At 41.9% G+C, this 15,723-nt stretch overlaps 1 long non-coding RNA gene across 1 annotated transcript; it reads left to right on the top strand.

Moving 5' to 3' along the window:
* Positions 1-456: 456 nt before the first annotated feature.
* On the top strand, positions 457-6,270 carry LOC140194727 (uncharacterized). The gene is made up of 3 exons (XR_011885277.1): positions 457-635; positions 5,579-5,635; positions 5,745-6,270. It is a non-coding gene; the product is annotated as an uncharacterized lncRNA (long non-coding RNA).
* The last annotated feature ends 9,453 nt before the right edge of the window (positions 6,271-15,723 follow it).

The raw sequence follows: 15,723 nt of genomic DNA, 5'->3' as shown, positions 1-15,723 counted from the left end.
TAGAAAGTTTCGAACATGGTGATCTAACCCTCAGCTCAGACTAGTAGGACACTTGCGAAGTCCCTAAGTCACTGCTCAGGTAGGTGCTGGCATCACCAGCCTCTCACAAACAACTCATCACTGAGGATGAAAGTACAACTGGGTGATGGTCATTGAGGCAGGTCAGCCTGTTCTTCTTGGGCACCGGTGTAATCGAAGCCTACGGGAAGCGGTCGGGGACCAGGCACTGCGGGAGCGAGAGGTTAAAGATAATACTCCAGCCAGTTGGTCAGCACAGGTCTTCAGTAATTGGCCAGGTACCCCGTCCGGTCCCGATGCTTTCCTTGGATTCATTCCCCCTCCTGAAGGCAGCCGGCGGCGGTTGGACCCGAAAATTCTAATCAGTAATGATAATGGCGCCAATAGTTTTCCAGTTGGATTCACATTGAACAGAGAGCATAAATCGTAAACTGCACTGTATAAATGTGGCGTTTTAGAATCAGTCAGTAAGTACGCTGACCCAGAACAGACTGTAATTCCGGTCACAGAGTGAACAACCATGAAGTGGAGCATCCTCCTCTTAATCAGCTTCGTTCTGTTGTTCTCTCTACCGTGTAACGCAGAATCGGAAAATACAACATGTTTACTTCGGCCTGGTAAGTTCCAGTAACGATTAGAATAGTGTTTTTTTTTTAAATATGCTTTCTTTTTTAGCGCTTGATTAATAAAAGCATGAGGCAGTATCTCTGAAACCTGTGATTTTCACGCACAAGTCGCTAGAGTTTACAGAAAGCGTTACGAAAGAAATATACTCAGTGAGCGACAGTTCTTTGGGCGAAAATGCCTTGTTAATGAGAGAGTTCAGAATAAAACAGCTAGACTGGTTCAAACTGACATGAATGCGACTAACACAAATAACCACGCGTGACAACAGTGGAGTGCAGAGCATCTCTGAACACCCAAACACGTCGAACGTTGAAATGGATGGCCACTGCCGCAGAAAGTCAGGGCATACATTTTGATCACAAGAGAGCACTGAGTATAATTCAGAGAATGACTGCATGTTGCACTGTGGTCAGTTTTTATTCAAGTAGTTTTTCCTACTTTGGATCCATCAGCATGAAAAACAAGAAAAAACATAATAAGAAAATAACCATTTTCTGGTTAATAAACTCTCCTTGGGCTTTCAGCAGGATACAGGTATCGGCTTTAACCGATGTTTCGATGACAGACTTTGCCATCTTTCATCAGGGGTGATGCCTTGCAATTCTTCTTCTTCTTCTTCTTGTGTTGTTTTATGGCGGTTGGCAAGCCAGCTTTAAGGTGCATTACCCGCCACCTGCTAGACTGGGGTGTGGATCATTTGATAAACAGGAGGAAGGAAAAGAATTGCATTCCCTAAATTCTATATAATAAACCAGAGACTTTCAGCTACTTCATGATATAGGTCTGTATTTCGCTTGAAATCCCACTTAAAATGTCTTCTATACCCACAGCAGTTTTTTTTTGTTTATCTTAAGCGCTGCTATCATCTTCACTCATTCTCTTTGATACCTCTTAAATTTTATCAATACATGTTCAACTTTTTCTGGTTGATTACAGTATTCACACAACCCAGTTGGATGTTTCCTTATTTTATGTAATGTATAATTAAGATTGCAGAGAGACATTGATAGGATGCAGAAGTGGGCTGAGAAGTGGCAGATGGAGTTCAACCCAGAGAAGTGTGAGGTGGTACACTTTGGAAGGACAAACTCCAAGGCAGAGTGCAAAGTACATGGCAGGATACTTGGTAGTGTGGAGGAACAGAGGGATCTGGGGATACATGTCCACAGATCCCTGAAAGTTGCCTCACAGGTAGATAGGGCAGTTAAGAAAGCTTATGGGGTGTTAGCTTTCATAAGTCGAGGGATAGACTTGAAGAGTCACGATGTAATGATGCAGCTATATAAAACTCTGGTTGGGCCACACTTGGAGTACTGTGTCCAGCTCTGGTCACCTCACTATAGGAAGGATGTGGAAGCATTGGAAATGGTACAGAGAAGATTTACCAGGATGCTGCCTGCAAACTAAAAGTGCTGATTTGTGTAAAAGTAATTAATCACCTTATCTCTAAAGAATGTTTTTTTTATATTGCTTGGTTGTAAGATTAATAGGATGCATTTTCCCTGAGGGGGCAATGTTAAAGGTCACCTGACCTTGGTACTTGCAGGTATGGAGGATGTATGTTGACTTAATACGTGGCCAGGACTTGGACTGGGCCAAGTTAGGGTCGTGTAAGCATCGGATTGGATGCCTAGTCCCTTCCAGCTGGACTGGGAGGTGGCGATAGTGCTATAAAGGAGGGAAAGTTCCTTCCTGGGCAGACCACTCGCCTGGGTCCCACCTTTGGGACGAGCAGCTGAACTGGAGTCAAGGACCTCCACCCTAGCCAGTCCACGGACGATCGCCTGCTTCAGGGACCACACAGACGTTGCTAAGTACACTCAGCAGTGTAGACTGCTAGGGGTTGCCTACATTAGCCCTACCTATTAGTGGTGTAGGTAGTGTACAATATAAAGCATTTCTCACAACTCTCTATTTTCTTCTCTGTATTATCAATAAAGTGTGTCTCGGAGGAACTACCGAGTCTGGGTCCATTTGTTCAAGCAAAACCAAATAGTTGCAGCATCCACCCGTCATGGTTATTCTTATTGGGTATCAGTTTTGTGGAACGGGGGGAAGAGGAAGAAGTACAAGGTTGTAGGTGAAGTAAATAGCTGTGAAAGAGATAAAGGCCATGGAAGAAAGGGAAGGGGCAGGAGCATCAGAGGGAGGTGATGAGCAGGTGATAAAGTGAGAGTGCGAAATGGGAAGGGGGAATGGTAAAGGTGGGGCAATTACTGGAAGTTTGAGAAATCAGACATGGTCAAAGAGCCAGAGGGCGGCAGAGATCACGGAGGGCCCCCCTTCCCTTTACCATTCCCATACAGCCCCGGACAAGACACAAGATTTGTAGAATTCTCTGGTAGCAAACTCATAAACAATCTCTATGAAAATGTACAAGGTTAATGAACAAAGCCATTCGCTTGCCAATGAGTGCAAACCAGGCTATTGAAATATATTGAAACACCAAAGAAGTAGATGTCTTTGCTTCAGATATAAAAGGAATGATCACTGTTATATTTCATTTAGTAATTTACTGTTCCCGTGTGTAGATGTTCCTAATGGCTATATTAACCAAAATTGTTTAACATCTCTATCAGAGAATTGAAGCCAGTGTGAATGGAAAACACTATAATTATCTGATTTGACCTTGTGGGAAATGATTTACAGCTGCTGTGTGAAGTAATTTAACAAGTAGATTGTATTAAAATGTGGTTTCCAAAGTGTCAGCAGTAATAACTCATTCAAGAGGAAGCAAAGTTTAGATTTATTCTCAGATAATGAATGTAATTTATGAGTCAGTCAATAATATTGAAAGGGAATAATGCTTGAAATCATTCACCTATTATTTGTACCAATGAATTGGAGATGCATTGAAACAACAAATTCATTAGATAAAATCGTTCCAGAGGATCAACAACTCAATCTAAGAAAATGTTTCCTATTGTTTGGAGGTTTGTTGGATAAGTAAAGTATTTGACAAGCCAATGAGTCAAAAACGTAAGTTTTGAAAAATAGGCTAATATCTGAGATTTACAATAATGCCCAGTAGATTCTGCAAAATAGTTATTTTTACTCCGTTGTAATGTATTGAACTACATTCAACATTGAAGTCTTAGTTTTCTAATATTTATTGCATAAACAAGATGATCTACCAGCTCTTTAGTTTATGATGCTGTATCCTTAATTTTTAAAACTGTGCTGAAGGAAATGCAGAAGTTTGCTGAGAACTAAAATAGCTCACATCTTATGATGTTACAGCTCATTTTTCAAATGGAATGTTTTTATGGCTATTAAACAGTATAAATCAGCAGCTATTCTATAGTACTTGTAAACATAACTATTTATTTGTGCAGGTCTGGACCTTTCATCAATTCTTTTCCAACATGACCTCTTGGTCTCAGAAGTTTTCAAGATGGTGAATTCAGTCTTAACAATAATAACAATGTTTAAATCTACTGCAATACTTCCTTAGACCATATCCATAATAGCCATATCCCTCCATCTTCCTCATATTCATGTGCTTATCTAAACATCTCATAACAGTCTCTAATGTATTTGCCTCTATCACAATAGCAGACAGTGCATTCCAGGCATCCAACATTCTCTAAGCAAAAAACTTCACGTCCCCTTTGAACCTACCCCCCCTCACTTTTAATGCATGCCCTATTGTATTAGATATTTCTACTCGGAAAAAGATATCTCTTGTCTCCTCCATGCATGCCTCTCATAACCTTATAAACCTCTATCAGATCTCCCCTCAGCCTCTGCTGCTCCAGAGAACACAACCCAAGTATATCCAGCTTCTCGTGATAGCACATGCCCTCTCACCCAGGTAGCATCTTGGTAAACCCCTTCTGCATTCTCTCCAAAGCCTCAACTTCCTTCCTATAATGGGGTGACCAGAACTGTATGCAAAACTCCAGATGTGGCCTAACCAGAGTTTTATAAAGTTGCAACATAATGTCTTGACTTTTGAACTCAGTGCCTCAACTAATAAAAGCAAGTGTTAAATAAGTTTTCTTAACCAGCCTAATGATCTATATAACCACTCTCAAGCAGCTATGAACTTGGACTTCAACATCTCTCTGCTCAGCAACACTTGCCCTTAAAAGTGTACTGTCTCCTTGCATTTGCCCTACCAAGATGCTGGGTTAAACTCATCTGCCATTTCTCTGCCCATATCTGCAATTGATCTATATTGCACTATATTCTTTGCCACTCTTCTACACTATCCACAATTCCACCAATCTTGGTATCATCTGAAAACTTACTGACCCACGCATGTACATTTTCATCCAGGTCATTTATACACATCACCAACAGCAGAGGTCCCAGCACAGATCACTGCAGAACATCACTAATTACAGGTCTCTAGTTCAAATAAGTTCCTTTGACCACAGCATTTTCTCTTCTACATGAGCAAGCCAGTTCTGAATCCAAACAGCCAATTCGCCAAAGACCCCCATGCATCCTAAGAATCATATACAATTCTCTTCTTTATGCCTTGCTCAATAAAGGGAAATATCCTATACCCTTTTTTATCTACAGTATCTCCCTGTCCACCTTCTGGGATGTGTGGGCACTTGGCATAGCCCTGTTATCTTCCCATTCATGGGAATAACTTTCTGTTCAAGATGTCATTCAGCAAAAGGTTGCAGTATCTCCAACATCATCTCTGAATGCATCCCATTGTTTTCTCACAGTGTGATGCAGAATGGATGTTGAAAATAATTATAGATGTTAAGTTTTACATAGCATAATAATTGTTGCTCACGCAAGTAAATACGGCACATATCTCTTGTTTAATTATTATTTGGTCAAGAAAATAATTAAGAGACATTTAAATAGACATATAAAGAGACATATAAATAAGAGACATTTGATAATGAAAACATTATAGAATCTATAATATAAATTGATGAACTTACCTTATTTATAACTTATTTCACAGAACTTCAGATAGATGACGAGTTTGTTGGACTCATGGGAAAACGCTCATCAGCTGTTGGTAGGTAGTGCATGAAAAATAAACTAGTTAAGGCATTAAATACTTTTAATATTTGGATCAAATGATCGGATTACTTTAACTACTTTTCACTGTACTTTTCCTTCTACAGGTTCCCCTTCTGAGTACAAAGTGGTACAAGATTTTGTCCAAGGGCATTAATAAATCATGAAGATCGAAATAAATTGGTCAGCAATTATTTTAATTTGCTAGCAGGTGTCAATAATATTGTATCCTTCACTAATGTGAATTGATTATTAAAGGAAATAGTTGTTATGTCTTCCCCCAACTGAAGTTGTTTTATTGCCATATATAGTAATATATCAGGCGAACATTGCAATGTTGTCCAGATAAAAGTGTAATAATTAAGTTTTGATAACACTCAGCTGTATTAATGTTAACTGGGGAAATGAATAGCCCCTTAATTAATGTACTATAATTTTGTACTGTCTGTGATAAAGTAATCATTATTCATAAAATGATGCCTGTCCATAAGATGCTAAGTTAATAGTCATTTCATTTTTAACATTAAATGATCGGTATAAAACAAAGTGTTTTTTGCTTCAATACATATAATTAAAATTTGTATTTAATGTGACTTTATTTCACAAATAATAAATATATTTAAAGCAACAAGACACTGGTATAGTTGTAGCACATATCTGAGTAAGCTTGCCAGAATTGTGTAACTAAATAAAAAGAAAAGGCATTTCTCTTCATTCTGGTAGCTGAGTCTGGCATTAATGCAGTGTCAGTCACATCCTCTGGCTGTCCCGAGGGAACCAAATATATGATGTATAAGTTGGTATTAACTTATAAGGTGGTAGTGATGTCTTCAGGCATTAATCTATTCCTCCATTATTTCTTCTGATGACTTACATTTATTTTCGAGATCAATACGAGTCTAGGCTTGATGATCAACAAGAAAAAGGCACAGAAGTAGACAGTAGTAATAAGTTTTACTTTTTTCTTGTCATGTAATACAGTTAATTACATCCACATTGAAACATTAAGACATGCTTTATGAACATTAGAGTAGATATAGAGTTATGAGAGGGGATATGAAGAGGACTGATCATAGGCTGAGTTGAAGAGATCAATTTTAAAGAGAGCTTTGATAACAACAATGAAGATGCGGACAGAAATACCTAAAGGCTTTTCCAAGAGTACTGGATGGACATAATAATCAGAACAATGGAGTATTTAAGTGAGAAGTTAGATTTAGAATAACTTGCAGGTACAGTATAGGGAACAGGAAGATGTAAAGGTGCTATCATGCATTCTCAAAACAAGTATTACATAGGTTATGCAAGAAAATGGACTGAATAAAAGAATATGAATTGTTGTGCAATTGATAATTTAATAAAATGGAAACATGCTGACAAAGGCAATACTTCGTCTGATTCAGGATCAGGATAAAAATATCATGGAGAAAATGGAATAGCAAATAATATAATCTATTTACAAACCTTGTCGTTCATAACCACCGAAGTAACTTAATGATTACAAATTTAAAAACCTGTAAAATCCATCTGTGTATTTTTCTGCTGAGGAAAATATAAACTAATTTCCATTAGAACATAGAAGGTGTTGAGTGTCCCAAAGATTTTATTGATAGGTAGATATTGTTGGGTCATGGGAAATTGATAAGGGAAGTTCTAAAAATATTTTGACAACTTACAGTCATAGAGACATGAAGAATATGGAAACATATCTATAAACCTGAAGTCTTTATGAATTTGTAGCATTTGTAAAATATAATTCGAAAAGAGTAGTTAATAAGTATGAATTTCCAAACCTGCTAATGCCTGTTTTGTACTGTTCTTGTAACACACAGCAGCCACCCATGTATGTTGCTGCTGAGGGCAAGGTAAACTGTTCTCCTTAAGAATTTAAAAGATGGTGTGTGTGTGTGTGTGTGTGTTGTTCAGGCAAAATTTATCACAAATTTAGACAATCCCTGAAATTCTGAAGTGCAAGTTTAAATTGGCGTTGCCTTGTACTTGTTAATTCATTGGCATAAATTCCTTTAAGAGCCCTCTTACTATGAGCGTGGAATCAGTATAGGTAGAAGAAGATAATGAGAAAAAGCAACACAGAGATCACCCGGGAGTCAGCAAAGTCCTGGTAATTTTGATGAATAACTGAAGACTTTCCTCTGGGAGTATCCGTACTGGTGCACCTACTCTGTGTAAATACCACACTGGCAGAATACCCAGGAGTAACCTCTCCATTTAAAAGCTAGCCAGCAACACTATGGACAAACATGGGGAATCCTCAGGAGCTCATTGTTCTCTTTTCTCCTGGGCTGGAGAAAGGAAAAAATTCTAGCTTTATTAGTGCAGTACAATATATTGTATTATGAGTGCTCAGGGCTCCACCTACTGTTTAGTACCTTCAGTAGAATGATCAAGATAAATTTAGAAGCCATATCAAACAATCTGAACTTCTCTGAGCAGTGATTTATAAACTTTAAGCATTGGACGTAATAACAACATAGAAAACACTGTCAAAAAGATTGGGATGAAAGAATGTTGTATCTACATAGTGAGCAAGAAGCATTAGCATTTTCACACTGCATGATAGATTATACCTATATAAATGTGAATTTTCATGAATATGAAGTGATTTGGTGAGGAAATGAGCAACCTTTTGGTGTTGTTTGCTGTTGCGGGAACATTTCACTTGTTATAAGAATTGTCTACAGTGTTGCTATGATTAGCACACAGAGGAAATCTTTCCCTTGAGTGTTTTATCCGCAGGGGACTTTGTGTATCTGTAATTGAAAATGTTTTGGAAAGTTTGCTGGTTTATCTTTTTCCACAGAAGTGGAGAGGAACAGCTGAGAAAGCACCAAGAATTTGATTCCCCTGTGGCCCCATAGGTATGAACCACAGCAAAGTAAACAAACGTTAGTTCATGAATACGTTAGTCACGCAGTCTCGATCACAATTTCTTGTGCCCAAATATGAGTTTGCAGTTTGAGGCAGATGTATTTCCCAGCACTTACCAAAGCCATTGATAGTCTCAAACGAGGAGGAAGAGGAAAAGATATCTGTATTTGAGAGTTTCTCCCGCCAGAGTATTCTGGGAATTGAGTACTTATTTTTGAAGAGCTCCCACTTGGGAGAGTATCCATGTGACATTGCTTGAATACAGGCAGTGTGGTACTTGGCTCTGAAGATAAAATGGCTTTGTCATCCTCCGGGGGAGTACAGACTACATTAATGTATCCAGTCATCAACCATGCTATACAGGCAAAAGTCAGAAGTCAAATTTATGGTCATAAGCACAAGTACCTGGATGCATAGGCACAATTAAAATTTACTTGCATGAGAGACACATTCACAAGAAAAATATAAATTAAAAATAAATTATACAAAAGAAAATGCAATTTGAACAAGAAAGAAATCCATGTCGTGCAAAGTTAGTGTTGCTATACTGAGGTAGTAACTATGATTGTAATATGTGATATAATTGTTGACTTTCTCCCTTTCACATGCTTTTGTCACACCTACTGCTCATCCTGAGAAAGCACAGCCAGCTGAGGCACTCTCACTCCAGTTGGAGATACAGTATGCCTTAGCAGACTGAGGCATCTACGGGAGCATGACTTGCTAGGATACTGTGTAACTCTCAAAGTCATTTAAATGGTAGCATCCAGAATAATCTTGGCAGCAGTCCTGAGGACAATTAGAAGCAACGGCATCTTTTAAAATAATCCTTGCATTGGTGCTGGCCATTGACTCTGTGGTATTTAATCATAAACACAAGAAGGTCTGCAGATGCTGGAAATCCAAAGAAACACACACAGAATGCTGGAAGAACTCAGCAGGTCAGGCAGCACCTATGAAAATGAATAGATAGTCAATGTTTTGGCCTGAGGCTCTATATCAGTCAGATCCATGGAGACGGTGTAATAACGGCTGCAGGCTGTTGATCCTGCACATGACAGTTACGTAATACTTATTCCTGCAAGAAAGAAGAAGGAATGTGTTGCATTGTGTTTATGTAAATTTGCTGCCTTGATTCAATAGCTGAGAATATGTTTACTTTGAGAGATGTGGGTTTGAGTGTGTTGGCCAGAAAGAATGACAGTCTCCAAATGGGTGAATTTGAATGAATCTAGGACAGTGGAAGTAGGCAAAATAGTTGTCGTTCTTTTGTGAAGCTGCTCTGTAACCCCCATCTTGCAAACTGCTTGAGAACTAATGCGTGCCCTGAGATAATTTAATCAGAGCTAATGAAAGTGGACACAAGGAGTTTCAGCTAATGACCTGCTAAACCTGAGACTGCTCTCAGATGAGTAGCTATTTATTATGTAAAGTAACACACCCGAAATGCTGGAGGAACTCAGTAGGCCAAGCAGCATCTATGAAAAAGGATAAGTAGTTGACATTTCAAGTTGAGACCCTTCATAGGTCACGGAGAGTCGATGTTCAAGGAGAGTTAGGAAAACTTAGTATGTGTGCACACAGGTATTTGGGTTGTGTAAAGGTATATAATCTCCTGTTGAGACAATAAATGTACTTGTCTGTAATTACAAATCTTCTTTGTGCCTCTCTGATCATTATTATTAAGGGGTAGACCCCTGTAACAAGAGACATGAGGAATGAGTAGTGTAAGTGTGTATGGGGGCATGGAGTAATGATTGGTGAATGGAGCAGCTTCTGAGTGTGGTAGTGCAGCTGTGGGAAAATGGCTATTTGCTATGTAACTGATGCATTGACCTTTTCTGCTACACATCCAATCTCTTGGTACCTCTTTTCTGGTGTTGGCCCCATTGCCATTCTATAATTTGATCCTGGGTATGAAGGACTTCTCTTTTCTTCTGCTAATGTATTGAGTGGGGAGTTTGAAAGTTGGTTGCCCACTCTCATTATAGTTTGGAAACAATAAATTTAAATTGCTACTTTAAATAATCTACCCAGACTCTTCCAGGATCAGATAATAGTTGTTATTGTCAAGCGACTAGTCACATGATTGGGTCACACCTGACCTGCTCCAACACATTTCTCACATGGTACAGATGTGACAACAGACCAAATTATCAGAAGATTGATGCCGATAAGAGGACAATGGGGGAACATTCAGAAATGTTAATGGAGGACGAGAGAGATTAACGAAATGGAGACACAGTTCCGAGTATTGTCAAGACCGGTTGCTTTGAACCTGAACTGTTTGAAGTTTGATGGACAGGCGATACCCCAGCAGGGGGATAAAAGGGACAGGTTCGCTAAGGCAAAGGACACCACGACACCACGAGGTAATGAGACCCTGGAAGCGGTGTGCCCCCACAAGTTGGTGGAGTTTTGGAGGTCTGACGCGGGACCAGCCATAGATGCACAGGGTGGAAAGATACGGTCGGCGGGAACCTGGTGTGTGTGTCCGCCCTTGCCTGGGTGCCGGGTTCACCGCAGAAGAACGATCGTATCTGGAACAGAGGGGTCACAGTCGGTGACCTCAGAAGACGTTACAAAGGGCTCACCCGAAAGCTAACTGCGAGGAATATTGAAGGTCTGTTTGGAATCTGATTTGCATATTCATTCGCTCTCTCTCTCTCCCCAACGGCACAACAGCAATTACTGCGAACTGAACTAAATTGAACAGAACTCCGTGTCACTTGAGACTGATCATTTTACCCCTAGACTGCGATAGAGCTTGATTGATCCTATTATCCTAGTTCTGTGTACATGTGTGTTTATTCATTGCTAACCTTTTGCATTTATATCCTTACGTTTAGAGTACTGTGTTACTTATTTCTTTAATAAAACTTTCTTAGTTCCAGTAATCCAGACTCCAACTAAGTGATCCATTTCTGCTGGTTTGGCATCCCAGTTACGGGGTACGTAACACAGAACATTGCATCATTAGGTGATCCATCTGCACAGCTTGAATTGAGAATGACTCTGTGGACTGGCAGGTAGAGCTGGTGTTGTTGAAATTATTAGAAAGGTCTGAGTTTAGGAAATAGACAGTACAATACCCAGAATATGGTTGTGCTAACTTTTGACAGGCTAGTGATCCTTTGAGAAGAAATTGTGAACTTGAGTATATTCAATTTGCCTCATCAAAACTCATATGTGCTACCAGCGTTGCTGTCAGAAATCAGGAATGTTAGTATAATGCATTGTCTAAATCATGGGAAATGTTTCCACCACATTTCAAACAGAATTTTTTTAAAAAAGCTTTTTATGAGTTGCCTCCAAATCTCAAATAATTTTACCTCTACCTCTTAAAAGCAAGCAGTCTCTCATTTCATTAACATCTGCACTTTCCTAATCTGCCTGGACCTCATGGAACACCAGTAGAAGCTTCTTTCCCTGCCAACCTTGCTCACAAGTCTGGCATCATCCAGAAATGCAAATAAAACAAAATGCTAATGTTGTCTTCTGAGACACCATGCCACTGGCAAACTATTTGCATTTCCCTTCTTTTCTTTGCAATTATTTTCATTGTTATCTGTGCTGTATGAGTCTTCATTTTGTTACCATTTGCATATGTTGCAGTAATTTGAATTTACCTAGCGAATATTGACTGGTATTGTCACTATCATCATTCCTCTCTCCACCCTACTTCTGTTGCATTTTCCGTTTCATCCTCTTATGAGCATAGCCCACCCCAAGACCCTGCAAAGGCAAACTGTGTAACAGTTTCTGCCATAAGCTTTTAAGAAGGTACAGCCACACAGATGTAATGATGGATGTCTATTATTGACCCAACCCGAGGTGGAGAGGACAAGGTAGTCATAAACAACACACACAAAGTGCTGGAGGAACTCAGCATGCCAGGCAGCATCCATGGAAAAGAGCAAACGTTCAATATTTCAGGCCGAGACCCTTCATTGGGACTGGAAAGGAAAGGGAGAAATCAGAATAAGGAGGTGGGGGAGGGGAGAAAGAGGTACGAGGTGGTAGGTGTTAGGTAAAAGTGGGAGAGGGCACGAGGGTGAAGTTAAGAACTGGGAAATTGATTGGTGAGAGATAAAGGGCTGGAGAGGGGGATTCTGTTGGAGAGGACAGAAGACAATGGGAGAAAGGGAAGGATGAGGATCACCAGAGGGAAGTGATAGACAAGTAAGAACAGAAGGTGTGAGAGCGAAACAAAAACGGGGAATAGTAAAGGGGAGTTGGGGGGTGGGGAGAGAGCAACTACCAGAAGTTTGAGAAATTGATGTTCATGCCATCAGGTTGGAGGCGACCCAGATGGAATATAAAGTGTTGCTCCTCCAATCTCTGTGTGGTGTCATCCTGGCAGTAGAGGAGGCCATGGACTGGCATGTCAGAATGGGAATGGGAAGTAGAATTGAAATGAATGACCACTGGGATATCCTGCTTTTAATGGTGGACAGAGCAAAGGTGCTCAACAAAGAGGTCTCCTAATCACTGATATACAGGAGGCCACACCAAGAGCATCGAACACAGTACATGACCACAACAGACTCACAGGTGAAGTGTCGCCTCATCTGGAAGGACTGTTCAGGGCCCTGAATTGTAGTGAGAGAGGAGGTTTAGGGGCAGATCTGGTACTTGCTCTGTTTGCAAGGGTAAGTGCCAGGAGGGAGACTAGTGGGGAGGGATGAATGGAGAAGGGAGTCACATGGGAGCAATCCTGGTGGAAAGTGGAAAGTGGTGGGGGGGGGGGTGAGGAAGATATGCCTGGTTGTGGGATGCCATTGCAGATAGTGGAGGTTATGGAGAATTATGTGCTGGATGTAGTGGTTTGTGCAGTGGTAGGTGAGGACAAGCGGAACCCTACCCCTAGTGTGGCAACGAGAGAATGGGGTGAGGGCAGGTGTGTGCAGAATGGAAGAGATGCGGATGAGGGCAGTGTTGATGGTGGAGGAAGGGAAGCCCCCTTTTTTGAAGAAGGAGGCCATCTCAGTGTTCTGGAATGAAAAGCCCCATCCTGAGAGCTGATGCGGGGGAGACAGAGGAACTGAGAAAAGGGAATGGCATTTTTAAAAGTGACAGAGTGGGAAAAGGTACAGTCTAGATAGCTGTGAGAGTCAGAGGGTTCATAAAAGATATCTGTAGATAGGCTGGCTCCTGAGAGTTTGAGAAAGGGGCAAGAGATGTTAGATATGGACCAAGTAAATCTGAGGACAGGGTGGAATTTGGATGCAAAGTTGATGAAATCAATGAGCTCAGCGTAGGTGCACAAATCCAAACCAATACAGTCATTGATGCAGCGTGGGAAGATTTGGGGATCCATGCTGCTGTACGCTTGGAACATGGACTGTTCCACATAGTCAGTAAAAAGGCAGGCATAGCTGGGACACATGTGAATACCCATGACTTCATCTTGGGTTTGAAGGAAGTGGGAGGAGCCAAAGGAGAAATCGTTGAGGCTGAAGGCCAATTCTGCCAGATGGAGGAGAGTGGTGGTGGAGGGACACTTGTTGGGTCTGTTGTCCAGAAAGAAACAGAGAGTTTTACGTTTCTCCTGATGGCGAATAGAAGTGTAAGGGGACTGGACGTCCACCGTGAAAAAGAGGTGATCAGGGCCAAGGAACTTGAAAAGATCAAGAGTATCTGAAGTGTCACGGATATAGGTAGGAATGGACTGAACCAAGGTGGATAAAACAGAGTTGAGGTATGCAGATTTACGTTCTGTGGGGCAGGACATGCAAAATCAGTGGGTCTACATGGGCAGTCAGGTTTGTGGATTTTGGGTAGGAGGTAGAAATGGAAGGTGTAGGCTGTGGGGACTGAGGTTCAAGGCAGTGGAGACAATGGTGTTGGTGGTGGTGCAGGAGACAATGGTGTGGTGCTTCTTCATGGGGTTGTGTTCAAGGGATAATTAAGAGGATGTGTTTGAGAGCTGCTGTCTGGCCCTAGCAAGTTAGAGGTTGGTATGTCAGACTACTACAGCACCCTCCTTATCTGTGGGTTTAATAGTGAGGTTAGGATTGGTGCAGAGGGAGTGCAGAGCAGAAGAGTTTGGAAGGAGTGAGGTTGGAATTGGAGAGAGGAATGCTAATGTCCAGTCAGTTGATGTCTTGTCGGCAGTTGGAGATAAGAAGATCCAGAGCAGGCAGAAGGCCAGAGCAGGGTGTCCAAGAAGAGGAGGAAGTCTGAAGATGGGACAAGGGGTCATCAGTGCAGGGTGGAGAGTCCTTGCCAAAGCAGTAGGCTCGGAGATGGAGGCAGTGGAAGAAGAGCTCAGCGATATGGTGGGCAGGGAACCCACTGAGGTGTGGGTGCAGGGGGACAAAGGTGAGGCCCTTACTGAGGACAGAACATTCTACCTCAGAAAAGGGAAGGTTGGACAGAATGGTGAAACCTGGCATGGATGAAAGTTGGGATTAATGGGAAGAAGAGGGTTGGTAGTGTCTGAAGGGGGGGAGGCTGGGGTTTTCAGGAAGGTGGGGGTGAGAGGAAGATGGAGGCCCCGAGGACACAAGAGCTGATGGTGGGGCCTGAGAGACTCGTGACTGCAGAGGATTGGTGGGAGAAGGGGGGACTGGGGGTTCCAGTGGCAGTGTGTAAAGTTTCGGCCTGGTGGTGCTGTTGGTCAAGGTCCAGGCTGGAGCCTGAGCTCGCGGTTGCACAATCAGCAGTTTGAAAGTGTCCGGGGTCACTGGGACCAGCATTGACGATGGTGGAACCCGAGTTCGGAATCCGCTCAGAGTCGTTGGAGCTGGTGTTGCCGGTGGTCATTTCACTGGTACAGAGGTGTCCAGAGCCATCGGGGCCCAGGATGGATTCAGCGAGATTCATAAGCGGGGGTATCCAATGGTATTGAGGTCAGCAGGGATCGTGGTCTGGGGGTGTCAAGGGCCGCCAGAGCTGCGGTCTAGAGACAGGAGATCTTCTGATCCTTGCTGGACGTGAGGAAGGCGAAGAAACCAGTGATTGAAAGGGCGTAACGGGCGGAGGGTAAAGTATTGGAGAGGTTCATGGCAGAGGGAGGAGAGAGAACCCTGGAGCTGTGGCAAGGACTGGGACAAGGCCACCAGGTATCTCCACATAGCGGAAAGGGTGGCGCGTAGGATGTGGAGGGAGAAGCAGGTAATTGAATGTGAGTGCCTGGGGCTCTCAGTGCATCTGAACCGAGAAGCACAAGATGGCGGCGAAGGCAAACTCCCA

Source organism: Mobula birostris, chromosome 3, assembly GCF_030028105.1.
Source record: "Mobula birostris isolate sMobBir1 chromosome 3, sMobBir1.hap1, whole genome shotgun sequence".
Lineage (NCBI taxonomy): Eukaryota > Metazoa > Chordata > Chondrichthyes > Myliobatiformes > Myliobatidae > Mobula > Mobula birostris.
Note: the sequence above shows the minus strand (reverse complement) of the source record. Positions and strands in the feature narration are given on the sequence as shown.